This window comes from Coffea eugenioides, chromosome 11 (genome assembly GCF_003713205.1).
Source record: "Coffea eugenioides isolate CCC68of chromosome 11, Ceug_1.0, whole genome shotgun sequence".
Classification (NCBI taxonomy): Eukaryota; Viridiplantae; Streptophyta; class Magnoliopsida; order Gentianales; family Rubiaceae; genus Coffea; species Coffea eugenioides.
In genome coordinates, this window is record NC_040045.1 from 7,869,387 (window position 1) to 7,881,003 (window position 11,617).

Here is an 11,617-nt window from a genome sequence, read left to right on the forward strand (position 1 = left end):
ATAGTGTTTGCCATGACAACTTATCAAAAAGGTAAATTTAAAAGAAAAAACTATTCTTATCGGTTTAAAGCAAATCTAAGTTTAAAAGCTTTTTTTAAAAAAAGAACTAAAATAAAAATTTAGAGGCTACATGGAATTTTTTTCAATAAATCTATTAACCACTCCTAACTCCTAACTAACAACAACAGAAAAAATAGTTCAACCCTTTCAATCATAGCACGCACTAGCACACCAAGAAACACACATAGCAATACCATATTTTCTGTAAGAACGAAACTTTGCAGCCTTCTCAATACCTTGCAGAAAACCCACCAAAAACCCATAATTGAATTTCAATATCTAACTCCTTTTCGCTTTTCTTTGGTCACAATTCCCTTAACAAACAAAGTAGGGAAAGTTTTTGTTTTTCTTCCCACAAAAGACTAAACTTTTTAGCCATGGCTTCGTCTCCAAAATTGTCTGCTGCTTAGCCTATTCTAATTGCCCTAAATATCTCTTTCCTTCATGTCTTTGCCGCCTTCGTAATGGGTTTTAGCGCGATTTGCAAGCAGGATTTGGAGTACAAATATATTTGGATTAAGCCAGTTCAGTTTTTGTTGGCTTGGACAGAAAAAATCAGTAGTAGTAGTACTAGCAATAGCAGTAGTCAGAAGCCAAGGATGGTGGAGCTATTGGGAACTCATCTGGAGTGGAACAGATGCATGTGCTTTATGGGGATTTAAACTGGGTTTGGATCCACCGGATGCCGCCTGCATCGGTCGGACTTGGTTTTCCATTGATCATCAGATAATCGTTGGTATACTTTGTTACTATTCAATTGAAGTTTTTTTTTTTTTTTTTTTATCTTAGACGCACACACATACATCAATGTGTGGAAATTTTGGTATTTATGGTATTTTGTTGGCTAGTTGTGTACACTAGTAGCTTTTTGTACTCGTTTGAATTGTTATGAAAGTTGACTTTTTCTTTTACTTTACTTTGGTTCCAGTATGTAATCTCTTTATTGGATTGAGGGGAAAGGGTTCTTCTTTCTTTGAATAGTTTCTTTTTTGGCAGTGAAGAGCATAATAGATTTTTGGTAATTAATGTAAATGGTACGTTGGGGTATTTGAAATTGACTAAAAATTTCTATCTGTGGAGTAATTGAACTATTAGGTATTCATTGAATTCAGGTTGTATGACAAGATAAGTAGTCTTAATAGGGAATAGAGGAAATAGGCTTTTGGATGCCGTCAATTTTTTTTGTCACCATCCTTTTGAATTGTAATAGATCATAAAATTTGCTTAACTTATTGGCATTTCTAGTGAGAAGTTGGGTACATTGTTTAGTAGCAAGAAATTGGATTAAGGGCATAGACTTTTGCTACTTCTTTGTTGCACTAGCAAATACACATTAAAGATAGCTAACATGCTAACGGATTAGTCAGGGCAAAACCCTGGATACCGTGACAGGCAACCAAAAAAAAAAAGATAGCTAACATGTTGTATATGAAAGAATTTAGAAAGTGCACTTTGGAGATGGATAAGTGAGGATTGAGTGATCATTAAAAGCAACAATAAGTACGTTTTCCCGGATTGAGAGCAGAAATTATAATCTTCATGGTTACATTTTGGCCAATTAGATTCGTCTTTGTTTTTGCTTCTTCCTTCTGACCAATTATGTTCTTTTTTTTTTTTGTTAAAATATTTTTGGCCCTTTTTTTAATTAGCTCTTAATAAAAGATGCTTGCTAGAATCCAACTGGTACGACATAGAAAGTTGGATATGCTCGCCACACATAGTAAATTTTTGCATTCCAAGTGACAAGAGGAAAATAGGAGCAAAAAGAGGAAAGGAAAACATTTGGCCCTTGCCATTGATTTCATCATGTGGTGGTATCGCAAAGATAGAAGTCATTAAAGTCAGAGTCCTATCTCTAAGATAAAGAACCATAATGAGCTTGCCAAAAGTGTGAATACAGTGTATACAAGCTTTTGTTTCCTAAAAGCTAAAAAGGCAACTTGATAACTCTCTTTACTCACTGAATTACACATCTGTACAACTAATTAGAGCATTTTAATTTCTAGGGCCCTATTCTATCTCACTCCCCTCCTCCGCGGCGCCGTTTTCTTTCTTTCCTACAAAGTTTTCATCTAATTGAATATCATCAAACTGATAGAAAATCCAACTTAATTGTAGATCTGGGATTTCCATTAGTCTTCATAGCAAGAATTTATCGGAACGGTAAAGATTCAAAGTAAGTTACCAATATTAGACTCTTAAGAAAGTTAAAATCATCGTAATTGAATTTCAGTGTGCATTGTTGTTCACAAAATCTTTATTTAGAATGTTCAGAGTCATCTCAGTTCTTTTTAAAAAGGAAATAGAGGAGAGTCCATTTGAATTTTCTTTCTGAAATTGCAAAGATATAGTTTTTGTAGATTGCTGCCCCTCCCCACCCGGATTTGGGGCAGGGACGGTCATCAGTATGACCGTCCCTGCCCGGTTAAAGGCCAAGATTTGCCCTCAAAATTTTGTGCGGCTGAGATTACACCATGTAACTCGATTTCCGCGCTAAGTGTGGGGCCCACCACTATCTGTTCTGAAAATACATCTTGTGAAAAAAAAGTTACACGATGTACAAAGAAAGTTACGCGCAGTTGATAATGACCAAAATTGCCCGGGACGGTTGCACAACCGTCCGTGCCCCGAGTCCCTCCCCACCCTCCCCTTTCTCTCTCTCTGATCGTGTATTTATAGGTATATGTCTGTCGATTTTCTCACAAGATTTCTGCTTCTAAAACAATTAAATTAGCTTAATTTGTTGTTGGTGCTTTGGTTAGGTAAGTTCAATTTTGGCAGTCCAGCTCTCTTTAATGTTAAACTTTGAGTTTACTAGCTCGCTCACTCACTCACTCACTCACTCACTCTCTCTCTCTCTCTCACACACACACACACACACACCCCCACACACACACCCACAAAAGCAGACACATGCTTCATGCGCTTGTGTGTGCATACAGGCAACCACACACCACTGCAAGGGCTCAAATGTACAAATGTATTAAAAGCCTTTCTTTGTTTTACTTCGGTCTACATTCTGGATGATTTGGTTTCTTTCTGTTTTGAAGTGCTTCTTGATTTTATTTAAGATATGCAATAGGCAGATTCTGCTTCTTCTCCTCTTTTTTTCTCCCCTCTGCAATGGAAATTGTTTGGTTACAGATGGCAACATCCCAGTAAGGAAACATGATACTGGGAAGTTTTAGTGAAAGCTCCCATAGTTGGGAGAATAAGAGAGTTCATAAAAGTCTGGAAGGATCATTGGCTTTTTTCTTAAGCAGCTCCATTTCCACAAAGTATGTCTTATGCTTCTTTTTTATTGCAGCACAAATAACGAATGTGTTCAAACTTGAACTATGGTACAGGAAAACAACTCATTCTAGCATTAACGAGTCAAGATTAGAGAGTATCTTCTTAGCACCATAGAGGATTTTACTGGAAAACAAGGAGGTTCTAAAGACTTTACTTTATTGATGGAGAATAATACTGATATGGATGGGAAAAGCCGCGATTCATTTTCAGAAGTTCCAGAAAATTTTCATGACAAGAACCATGAGCAAAGTGGATCAGGAAAATTGTTGACATGAGAGTTCAAGGATGACAATCTTTTGGTTTCTGCAATTTTGAAGTGCAAAAGATTTATGTCTACCTGCAAAAGGTCAATCCATAGATCAGAACGTCCAAGTAAGCGAAAGAACTAAATGGGTAGTTGCAATTTGCCTCTTCAGAGTCCTGGAAGGGGCGGTGGACAAACAATAGTGTTGTCCTGGTTACTTCGTTCAGGATGCATTTCCCTTGGTGATATGATCCAGTTTCGTGCTCGGAAGGCTAAAATATTGTGGTAAAAGAAGGTGTTATAACTTTGGGTGGAATATTTTGCAAGTGCTGCAATAAGGTGGTTTCACTCTTTGAGTTTAATTGACATGCTGGTTTCAGAGTTAACCGTGCTTGCTTAAATCTTTTCATGGAATCGGGGAAGCCATTTGTTTTGTGTCAGCCGAATACAAGGCCAAGAAAGGTGCATGTGTCACGGATCAAAATGAAGAGGTAGATGATGGAGATGATTATTGTGGATGCTGTGGTAATGATGGTGACTTAATCTACTGCGACAATTGTCCATCTGCATTTCATCATGAATGCTTGTATATCAAGGTTTGTGTTTTTCAGTTTCTTATCCCAAATCAAGTTTGATCTCTTTCTTTGTCCTCTGGCTTAATTTCTGATCTTCTTTTAATATATTGTTCTTGCAATTCCAAAATTGCTCTAAAATTCTCAACCGTACCATATTGATAGTTACCTTGGAACACCTCATGTATGGTATTCTACATTTATGTTTCTTGTCCTATGGCTTTATTATTCGAACCTTTTGTCATGTATACTTGAAGTTACTTTGTCCTATAAAGCTAGTAGGTGTTTATTGATTTACATGCATGCGTGAGTAGACAAATATTCACTTCTTCACTTGACATAGTGAAGTAATTACACGTGTAAAACAAATTATTCAAGTAATACCAAATGAAAGCATGCATGTCATTTTAGCTAGAAGTTTTGTTATCACAACTTCTTCTTTTCAGAAAAATTAAGTAATGCAATTATCTTTTGGCTGCTCTTCCTTTCAAAATGACTGGAAAAAAATATTAAGGTGCAACATGTCAGATTTGAAGTTTTTTCCTTTCTTAGTATCTCCTAAAATGGCCTTCAAACATTAGAATGGAAACAAATTCCACTAACATTACTACGAAAACTGGCCCTCATTGAATAAATGTACATGCGGATATTTCATTGAATAAATGTCCAAATCTATCTCAACCTAGTTTGAGAGATAAAATGTGGCTTTTTTTTGTCCAAACCTAGTTTTAATTCCAAACATGGTAAACAACAAGAGATTTTCACTAAAGAGGTGCTTTTGAAACTTGAAATTCATAAATTAGTTTTCATATGACTTTTGTTGCTAGAAGGGTCATATAAAATGCTTTCTTAGCCTTGTTCTTTATCTTAGCTGATTCACTAGTTCATGTAACATGTATCTAACCCATTTCCCTCTGCACCCCCCTTCCGGCGCAAAAAAAAAAAAATCGAAAACCTCTGTCGGATAAAAAGAAGCAATAGAAAAATGCAGTGATAGTTGAAAAGTATTATTGTGAATGTGTGACCAGGTCTATATAGGTTTTGAATTGCATAAGATGGATCAGCATAATAATTTGTGACTTGCTTAATATTTACTGTGAGCCAATAAGAAGGTTGAAGAAAGCTAAAATTCGCTTGGGCATCTCATCAACGTTGCATAGGTCATTACTTTCTTACAATCTTCTCGTGAACTTTTTGCAAAACAAAATATCTATGTGAAACAGAAGTTTTGGAGAAAACATTGGACTAAGAAGAATCAATCTTATGGAGTTCTATAGTAATTACCCATCTTTTGTTAAGAAAGTGCTCTGAGTCTGGGCACTTCAAGAAATTTGTACTTATTATGGTTCATATATATTTGAAAAGTATATTAGTTTTGCATTTAAAACAATTGTCAACTAAATCTTAACACAAGAAAGAAACTTGTTCATTGTTGATCTTGAATGAGCTTCTATGAGAAATTGGTAAGTCTATCAAGAAATTAGTTGTTAATGTCGTTTGCATCTCAAGCAATTGAATTCTGTTGAAGTACTTTAAGCTATGTTGTGGAAGATTTTTCACAATAAATGCCGCGCGTGGTCACAGGATGAAGCAAAAAAAAAAAAAAGAAAAAAAAAAGCCTCTTATTCCTCTTTGAACCAGAGAATCCCATAAAATTGGATCTTTACCAATTGAAAAGTTAAAGCCTCCTATGTTCAGCCCTATGACATTGAAAAGTACCAGGGATTAATCTTGCATGCAGTCAAACAAACAAAAAAGTTATAGTTTCTAATGCTTATGTGACATTGAAGGTAAATGGGATTGATCCTGCATGGGTTTAAAGAAGCAAGAAGTCAACAGAGCAGATCAGCATAACAATTTCTTAGACTTTTACACATTAAGTAATTATTCAAATTCGATTTTCATTTGTGATCAGGGGCTAATTTTATGAACAGTGGCTTTAAATATAAGTTACTCTCTGGATGCATGTTTGTTGGATTGCCTCTTGTTTACATATATATATTTATGTTAATTAACTATATACTTATTCTTACCCGTCTCATCCTCAAAAGTATCAGAAATATTCTAAAGATGTCATGACATTGGACTAGTTTACACTTTTTTTCTTTTTTTAAAATTTTCATGTCTCTCATTCTTGGCAATAGTTTACTCTAGTTGGAAATTAATCATCTTCAAGTAGCTATGTAAAATTCTATACTTTTGTCAACGCACAAGTAAATGCATCTTGATGAGACCTAGTCTCTTTATTGAAGCAAATTTGCGATGAATAATTTCTAATCTTGTAATTTTTAAGATACATTTCCTGCTTTTGATGTTTTAAATAAAATTTTCCTTTGTGGGTTTATGTATTGGTAGTAGCAGAGATGATGTCATAGCACCAATACGGCAACACCTGTAACTTCTTGTGTCTATCTATTCTTAGCAGAGATATAATAATGTTAAGCTCTAACTTGGATTATAGTGACTCTATCCCAGTTATTACAATTCAGACTATCATATGTACTTAGAGAAAGGGCTAAATGGATATGTTGATATAGCAAGACCAATCACCTTTTGTATGCCCGCAGTATAGCAACTTTTCCCCTTGTGGTTTCAATTAGGTTTTTTCTCATGTTATGTTGTTATATACAGTCAATAATATTCTATTAGGGATTATAGAAAGGGATAAGAAAAATAACTCTTTTCTAGGCAGAAATTGATATTTTGATATGTAATTGTATACTTCCTTTTAATTTTTATTCTTTTGTTGGAACTCTTGCAAGGTTTCATAGACTATAACATTAAGTTAAGGGAATTAGGGTGTTAACTGTTTGAACAATGTCGATAAAAGGTAGCTCCAAACAATTCCAACTTTGCCAAAGTAACTTGTGAGGCAAATTTGAAAGCATTTGGTGCTTTTCTAAATTTTGGAGTTGTCAGTGAGTGTGAATGCATTTAGTACTCATAACGTAAGAATCGAGCCTTAAAATCCGGATCACTTTCCCTGTACTATCAACTTTCAATAAATGTCAATTCTGTGAATAAGCTAATGTGTGATGTAATATCCAAGAAGAAATAGGTGTATTGTCTGCCTATATCTATATATATGTGCCATTCTTTCCCCTAAGTAAGGGTCATTGATTTTTTTTTTTTTGGGTAATTAGGAGGCGAAAATGTTTCTCATGGACCATAGAAAAGAAATAGGAAAAAAGAGGAAGAGGAAGAAGAAGAAAAGAAAGAAAATCTCCATCTGTTGCCTACCAAAAATAGAGAAGACAACGTCAATGGATCATCGAATTAATGATTTACCAAAAATATTGCCCTTTTTGTTCATCCAGGTTTAATGGCTTTTTCTCCCTGTTCAACCTCTTTGTTTGCTCTTCTCTTTAATTCTTTTTGCTGTGTCTTAATGTTTTGTTGCAGAACTATTGGTTTTAGGTATTAATGCTTATTCATTTCTTTTCTTTTCAGGAAATACCAGATGAAAATTGGTATTGTCCACAGTGCACTTGCCAGATCTATAGCAATGGGATGGATAAAAAAGAGGTGCTATTACCTCGTGAAATGCTGAAATGCATCCAGTGCCAAAAACATTGTAAGTTCTCCTATCTACTGTCACAGATTATCTTTATATGTGAGGATACTTAGATAATCTTTATGCAGCGGGGAGAGTGAGAAGGTTCATAAAGTGATGGGATAGATGATAGAACAACCTATGTATCGTAATCAGATTCATTTTGATATTGCTAAATTTTCAATTCTTAGTCTAGAAAAGTTCCAATATTTTTTGGGATTAATTTATATCATTAATGGAGTTTCCTGCTTCAATTTATTGTGCTCCATATCTAAAGGTAATTTTCCTACTGCTATGGCCCATGTAGCCTCAACATGACTATTAGGTATATATAATTTATTATTATGAAATGAAAGTCTAACTTGCTAACAAAAATTTCTTCGTAAATGTCATAAGCAAGTATAACTGTGTCAAAAGTCCATGATAAGACCTGACATGAAAATCGAGGCAGGTTTGGACTTTGGATGTGATATGTATCTGAGATCCTTACTTGGATTTGGGTCGTAAATAGGTCAACTCTGGTATGAACTTCCATTAGAACAAACATAAGTATGATTTTCTTTTGGTTGCTTTTATGTGTTATCCATCTCCCCTTGTGCTAAGTTGATCTTATAGCTGCATGTTTGTAATTAGAAAACTTCAAAAGATTTTCAAGTGTTTTTATCTTATTGTTTATGGGCCTTTTGGAGTCGACTATGTAATTTGTTTTTATCCTTGATTAGGTTTTGTTGCTTGTAGATCCTTAATTTGTTAGTCAAAATTTCTGGTAGCATGATTACTTCGATGTGTTGGTAGATCATGAAGCTTGCATGAAAAAATGTGGTTGCAAATTAGATATAACTTTTGATACATGGTGTTGTTCCGAGATGTGCCAAGAGGTATTCCTCTTTGTTTTACAACCAGTGTGGCATTCAATTTGTTGAATTCTTGCCATGTGGTTTTATGGCAGAACAATTTGATATAATGTCCTTTCCTTGCAAGAGTTAAAATCTTGGAATTAAGTCAAAAGAAGTATCATTTTGTTGACCATATCCTTAGGTAATGAGGTCGTATTGGGTGCAGGACTGTGGTGATTTCTAATCTTTAGTGCTGTATGAATCTGAAAATTATATCAAACAAATTATGGTACAGGGGGTGTTTAGAGTAGCTTTTCCATGATATAGGTTTTAGATTCATTCTTTACCTACTTGTATTAGAACTAGGAATCAAGAGAGTGAAGAAAAATGAATCATACACAAATAACACGAGAGTTAAAAGATGCTTTCTGTTATTGCAGTTAACAAGGGTATTCGCATAATGCAGGGGATGACGTTCTTAAATTAACTTTTAGAGTTCATAAGTATAGGTTTTCCTATACTGTTGTTTTGTGCGTTTCTATTCTTATGCTATTGCTCTAACAAAGTGGATATCTTTAAGATACTATGTCAACTGTGTCATGCAGGTCTATCTAGGTCTTCAAGCACAAATTGGCACCTCAATCCTACTTTCTGATGGATTTCGCTGGATACTTTTGAAGTGCATCGAAGCTGATCAGAAAGCTCATTCTTCACAGAGCTTTGTTGCATTAAAGGCAGAATGCAACTCAAGGCTAGCTGTTGCAATTCAAATGATGAAGGAATATTTTATTCCCATGGTGGATACAATATCTGGTGTTAATATGATGATGCAACTAGTATACAATTGGGGGTGAGTTCTTTATCTTTCAGACATGAACCTTTTCCTGCTTAAAATGTCCACTTATTCTGCACCTGGCTTCTCTCATCATCCTCTTCCCCATGTTTTAAACCTTCCTTGTTTAGCTCTCTTGTTCAGCCTTGTGCTTGTATTATTGATTGTTGATTATGAACATTTTACATGCCTTTCATGCATCCATCTTTAATTTGCATTTCATCTTCCGTTGCTGCTAATTTCAGTTACTTTTTTCATTGCCCCCAATGCAGATCAAACTTTCTGGTAGAGTTTTAAGTCAATATAGTGTAGTACTCTGTGATAAATTGTCTGATTCTTTTAAATTGTGTATTTTTTGGTCTGCATACTTCAATTGTGTTTGTTGCTATATATTCATCTGAGTAGCTGAAACGATAGATATGGTAGACTGTCATAGGCTTTCAAATTGTTATTAATCCTTTGCTTTTTGCTGCTATTGTGCTTTGTTTCTGTTGTTTAATTACTCACACGAGATGTTAATTGAAAGCAATGCACTGTGTGACTGCTTTTGTTTTTGCAGCTCAATGTTTCGTCGTGTAGATTATAGTCAGTTCTACATAGCGGTCTTGGAGAAAGGCGACACCCTGATTGCTTTAGCATCTATCAAGTAACTGCTGTTGTGTAACCTCTAGTCACTAGGAACTTTTCAGTCTTAGTCCGAGTATTGCACTGCTACTTCCTCCATATAATCCTATGCTTGTGGAAGCTATCATGTTGGATATGGAAGTGCTTGGTTTACTTTTCGTGTGGCTCATCTGCTCTGTGCTCTTTACAGATGAGTTCATGAGGAGAAACCCGCGTGTGTAAGGCTATTTGTTTAGTACCAACGTCAATGAGTAACTTAGAGGTTTTTGGGCACCAGTGAACATGTCTTATCCAAAAAAAGTCTTTAACTTAATACAAGATATACTTCTGGAGACACTATTGAGTCAGATTAGTATTCTATTGCAACTAGAGGTTCTAGTTTAGAATTAGATGTCTAGATATGATATAGACCTGTTTCTCAAATTTGGTTCTTTGGTGAGGCATGTAAATTGATCCTAGTAAGAAGCATGGTAGCAAAGTCATGCTCTATCTGCTCCAGTTTAAGATCAAACTTCATTTTTCATGTATTGCATTCTTCTTTGGGATACTATGCATGAAAAATTCTAAAGGTTGTCCTTTTTGGCTCCCTCTGCGGAATGAATGCTAGATCTTTTTCAAATGCATGCTGGTTGTGGATTTTATTAGTCGCTTAGTTAACTTCTAATTTTTTGATTGGTAATCAGCTGTACTTTTATCCGTTTCTTGGTTGAATCTTCAAGAAAGATCTAATTTTTAGTTTTGGTTCAGGATCCATGGTGTAACAGTTGCAGAAATGCCTTTTGCTGCAACTTGCATTAAACATCGTCATCAAGGCATGTTTCGTCGCCTTTTGCAAGCTGTACTATTTGTAAGAACTGAAATTTATAATTACTTAGTCGATGATTAGTTGAAAATCCTCCTTTCCCAATAAAAGAAATATTCATTAAGCAAAAAGTAAAAAAAAAAAAACCTTAGTCAAGGCATGTCAACCTCACTTGGGTAGGGAGGGTAAGAACCAAGCCTTGACCTCAAATGACTGGAAAGGCCCATAAGCATCTCATTCCATCATGTTACAATGTCAAGAAATATTGGGCTTGTTTGTATAAATTTCCTCAGCAACTTTTGAATCTAATCAGGACCTTTTCTTTTGTAGAGCTGTAAAAACCGCAAAAAAGATTGTAAATAGATGCCTCATTAGATTTATATAACTGTTAATGAGGTCAGTCATATGATAGTAAAATGAGAAGCTTATTTTGCATTTACTAGTGTTAGGCTGGATCCCATTTGCATGAACATGTTTCGTTTGTAGTCCATATTTTGCCAAGCGCTGCTACCTAGCAAGTCAATTATGATATGGTACATTTACTTATTTTTTTATGAATTTTTAAAGTATATGCTGAAGTAAAGTTCATGATAGTGGCTTCTTTAATTAATGGAAGATGAATTGTTCTGTAGATGCTAAAATCTCTTAAGGTTGAGAAGCTCATAGTAGCTGCCATTCTGAGTACAATTGAGATTTGGAAAGCAAGTTTTGGCTTTACAAATTTGGAAGACCATGATAAACAAAGTTTGAGCAAGATTAAACTAATGGCAGTTCCTGGAACTAAATATCTAAAGAGGTCT

The 11,617-nt window shown here is 35.0% G+C and overlaps 1 long non-coding RNA gene across 2 annotated transcripts; it reads left to right on the forward strand.

Moving 5' to 3' along the window:
* Window positions 1–223: 223 nt before the first annotated feature.
* LOC113753767 lies at window positions 224–11,318 on the forward strand. 2 transcript variants are annotated; one of them, XR_003465076.1, is made up of 5 exons: window positions 224–796; window positions 3,408–4,194; window positions 7,621–7,744; window positions 9,165–9,409; window positions 10,763–11,318. It is a non-coding gene; the product is annotated as an uncharacterized LOC113753767 (long non-coding RNA). The 2 variants fall into 2 exon arrangements; XR_003465077.1 differs by lacking the exon at window positions 10,763–11,318 and adding an exon at window positions 9,951–10,564.
* The last annotated feature ends 299 nt before the right edge of the window (window positions 11,319–11,617 follow it).